The 4,665-nt window shown below is 45.3% G+C and overlaps 1 long non-coding RNA gene across 1 annotated transcript; it reads right to left on the minus strand.

Moving 5' to 3' along the window:
- Positions 1-2,316: 2,316 nt before the first annotated feature.
- Positions 2,317-4,665, minus strand: LOC120427633 (uncharacterized). Its single transcript, XR_005606930.2, has 3 exons — positions 4,202-4,665; positions 4,073-4,141; positions 2,317-4,018 (listed from the first exon to the last, which is right to left on the minus strand). It is a non-coding gene; the product is annotated as an uncharacterized LOC120427633 (long non-coding RNA).

A 4,665-nucleotide genomic window follows, 5' to 3' on the forward strand; every position in this document is an offset into this window, starting at 1 on the left:
GGAACTGTTTCATCAAGAGTCGTTGTGCAACCTGCGGAGGTGAGCACAAAACTCAAGCTTGCGAAACAATCAACGAGAACATCGAAGCGAAATGCTTCAATTGCGGCGGCGACCATTCGACCAAGAATCGAAGCTGCCCAAAACGTGCTGAGTTTGTAAAAATTCGGCAGCAAGTGACGACGAGGCACCAACCAAATCGTCGCAAAACACCACCAGCATACACGGACGTGGATTTTCCTGCTTTGGCGTCACCAGGAGCAGGATCTGTTCGAGTGGTTCCAAATCTGCAGCCATTGCCGTTGAATCAGCGGCAAAGAGTTGCAGAGCATACAACACCTCCAGGCTTCAGTCAGCAACCGAGGGAAAACCAACCAACATTAACGGGTGAAGGCAGTAGTGACCTGTTTTCTCCACAAGAACTTCTGAACATTTTCATCGAGATGACAACAACTCTGCGTGGGTGCAAAACTCGCCAGCAACAAGTAAGAACTCTTGGAGCATTCATCTTAAATTACAGTTCGTAGTTTACTCGTTCTAGTGATTTTGAATATTTCAATGGATTTATTTTTTTAGTTTTAGGTTAGGATTAGCTGTTAAAGTGATTTTTTTTTCCTTTTTTACCCAAATGTATTCAATTCAATGCAATAATGTAAAACAATTTGAAGCAAATAAATAAATGTGATCAGTTAATAATAAAACGAAAAATACAACAAAGATGAAGAGCATTAGGCCATACCACTTATCATGTAAAAGAAATGTAATTATTATAAGATTATTCAATAAAGACATATTTAATTTCAAAAAAATTTCAAAAAACCAGTGTTTTGGTCTCTGTCGTTGCGGTTGTGGTGCGTCGTTGCTGATGCTGCCGCATGGTTTGGCAGTCATCTCCGGCCGTCGGTGTTAATTTTTATTTTTATTTCATCGAGTAAGCAACAACAACATTATTTAAATCAGCTGTTGATGTTTACAATCGTTTAGGCTTGTTTGTCTCACGCATACACTGACATGACACGTGACAGTAATGGGTTTGTATTGGTATGTTTGGGCTGCGCTTCGGCATAAGCTCACCAGGCAGCGCTGACGTCGCCGTGATTTGGTGGTTTGATGAAGAACGATGAATTTAAAAAAATATTTGTATGGAGAGTCACGTCTGTTTGTCTGTGCCTAAACTCTGCCGTGTACAGGCTGCACCCGAACACGAACCTCAAGTTTAAACCGAACCTTCACTCAAAATAATCCACACGTAGGTGCTACGTGAAAAATCACGTAAACCCAAAATTCCCCTCCATAGGTCCATTTTACGTGACACACGTAAAAATAATGTGAAAGTGTACCGGCAAAAAAATATTTTCACGTTGAAACTACGTGAATAACCTTATAGTATTTTTCCACTAGGGTTTTCCATGTAGCTTTTATGTGTTTTAAAATGTAACTCCAACGTGACTGGAGTGCAACATTCCGCAAAATTTCTACGTGATTATTTTAGTATGAAAATTGATGGTGTACGGTGAAGACCTGCTGTCGGTCTTGTGCCTGAAAATTGAAGTGAAAATAGAACGGTAAGTTAAATAAAGTTAAAATAATTTGATCAATAATTAATAATATTTTTCTCGCAGAAGCCGATTCTTTGTCAGCAGCATCCTTTTTCCTGGCGGCAAAAGAATTTCTAGGCCCGTTCTAACAGTAGTGGCCGATGCTACCGTGTTGATTGACATCACCGAAAATGTCACGGATATGGCCAGCGTTTGCCGGGTGTGTTCCGGAGGATTGCGAGTATGGATTGCGTTCTTGGTGGTCCGATCTTCAATGCCGGATGCTTTGCCGCCACTCTGTGACCGTTGCTAGTCGATCTGGTGAGCGTGAGATTTATGCGCCACTCCCAAAGGGAGATCGCACGCCATGTTGGTTTGCCCGGTCGAGACTCTTTTGAAAGACGAGCCCATTTTGAACTGATCCTCATCGGAGGATTCAGGATCGAACCAGCTAGATCACCGAGAACTGCCACTAAAACGAAACCGAGAATCCGTCACGCCAACCACAAGAAATTACCCAGACAACTTACTCCAGTGTGTTGCTTCCAACCCTCTGGCACCACTGTAAATGGCTAGAACGTTTGACAGTCACCAAAACCTCGAAGAGCCCACGTAGTAGTATTAGTGAAGAGCCCACGTTGTTTATCGTGGGCTCTTCACTAATACTACTGCGTGGGCTCTGTGAGTGTAGCAGTATTGGTGTTGCTTGTTTGTTTACACCAAATCTTCAAGAAAACATCACTTTTTGTGTGTGTGCAAATCTGTTACGAAAAATGATGAAAACTGTTGCTTCCGATTGACCGGTAAGATTTGCCGGGTAGTACTGGCCAAGTCCCGCTGTTGATCCTTCCGAACAACTCGCTGCAATCTCCGGCAGGGAGTAACCGACCAAGTGCAGAAACATCCGTGATTCCGGTGATTGTGGTGTAGCTGGTCTTTCCGAGCATCCTTCGATAACCTTCTCCGAGGACTTGCCCACTCCCGCTGTCGACTCGCACAGGGAATCGAAGGAATCGCGTGCTTGTGTAGAATCCGACCTTTTGTGGACTCACAAGAAGTTCATCGCGAAGTGGTCCGAACAAATCTGAACCTTGAACTTGTAAAACAGTTTTCATCGCCACTTCGCGGGGCATTTATCCATAGTCTCTGGCGGATAGGGTTCTTCGGGAACTTGTGTTTGGAAATCCTTCCCGTGTCGTTATTTTTTCATGGAAATCATTTCAACATTATGAAATTATGCCTTTTTTTACCACGCGGTTTGTTTATTTTCAAATTTTGACAGCTGTAATTACGTTCTTCATCTTCTTTGTTGTCTTCATGTTCGCGTCGAACATTTAGGTTTCATAAACATGGCCGTCGTGACAGAGGGCTGGTTGCTTCCCATGCCTAAAAGCTCATCATCGGCAGTGCCGCCACCTGCCACCAGGCAGCGCTTCGATCGTGGCAGTGCATTCGACGCCAAGCTCTGTCATTCAGAAAACAGAACGAAAAAAGACGACGAAAAGTGACATAACTCCAGATTCAATCAACCAAAGAAACTCCACAAGTAGGTTTTAAACAACAATTAAACGAACGTTTTATTTATCCGAAAAAGAACTAGGGTGGTTTTTATTCATAACTCCAGAAAGAAAGGAGAGTTCTCGTTTGTTCGTTTTGGGTTTCGCATGCTTATATTTGTACAATAGTGTTGGTGGCCATCTTCAAGTTTTCTATCTTCTACCTACTTTGCGTGTGTGCGTTTACTTCTGTCTGTTTCCCTAACCGTGCTCTTGTGCTCTCTCCATCTTCCAGCAATCAGCTGATCAAATCGGCTACTGCTTCTTCAAATTGCGCGCGCGCGTTTAGATTTCAGGGGTCATCCACGTGTGGCGTAGAAACGCGTGGGATTAAAGTTCGAACCTCAAACTTTGGACGCGTCCGAGAAAGCGGACTCGCGTCTGCCGCCTCGGCACTAGGCCGGCAAAAACCTCGCTACGTCAGCTAGGGACGTGCTTCTTCTTCCACCAAGTGCAAATAAGAACGGACTCACCGAATGATGATCTTGTAGCTGCTGTTGTTCTCTGCTGCTGGTGGCTGGTTGCTCAGCTCAGGGACGACACGTGGCCGTCAGCTGATGAACAGCTGACCGGAATGCGCGGGACTCGGCCTTACGGGGTGGCTCGGGCCGGTTCTGGACTTTTCCCGGTTCCGCGGCTGTCAGGTGCTCGCAACCGGACAGGAAGCTCCGGCCTTAGGGTTGACTCCGGCCGGGACTAACGTTCTCCGCTGTCCTTCAGTGGTGGTTCAGGGACCCTCCCTTCTTCACCGGGGCGATGTGGTTACGGATCGCCTCCTAGCGTGACGTACGGCGACAACGAGAAGTGCGGTGCGCGGGGAACTTCGTCTCCGTTTTCCTCTGCTGCTTCTGCTGCTCGTGTGTTCGCGCTGCTGCTCTGGGCTGGTGCTGCTGCGGGATGGTTAGCGCTGTTGCTAACGGCGATGGGCTGTTCGGAGAAATTCCATGAGCACATGCACGGTGTTCTATTGAGCACAATTACCTTTCTCCTGTTCGCACACAAATTAAACAATTATTAGCACTAGCGCATACACGACTAACTAACGGGAAACTAATAAATGGAAATTTAATTAGTTAACAAAAAATGGAACACGTCACTATACTACATTACATTTTGTACAAAAAGCCAAAAACTCGCGGTACAAAATGCGCACTTCCACTCTCGTTGATAGCTGGGGACAAAGTGAACGAGCCCTGGAGTCCTCAGAATAGGGAAGGTCGCAACGGACGCTCAAGCGGTTTGACCGGAATTACGTCATTCCTTGAGATGCTCTCTGGGTAACTGCGTGCGACAGAAGTAGCGAACTCCCCATCCCTTTTTAGCAACTGTGTTCTCGGGTCTAGCTGTGGTGTTCTCTCACAGAGGTAGTTCAAGATCGGCTCATCTCTCTCAAGAGTCTCTCTCCGGGTCTTAACGCAATCGGTCCAAAACAGGTTGAGTTACCGTGGTGAATACAACGGAGGTTTTACAGAAAAGTGCAAGCGGAGTTTGACTAAACGGATTTTATTGAAAATGTAAATAAATAACATTTAAAATTCAAACAAATAAATAAATAATTTTGCCAAACAGGCCAA

The sequence above is a fragment of the Culex pipiens genome, chromosome 1 (assembly GCF_016801865.2).
Source record: "Culex pipiens pallens isolate TS chromosome 1, TS_CPP_V2, whole genome shotgun sequence".
Lineage (NCBI taxonomy): Eukaryota > Metazoa > Arthropoda > Insecta > Diptera > Culicidae > Culex > Culex pipiens.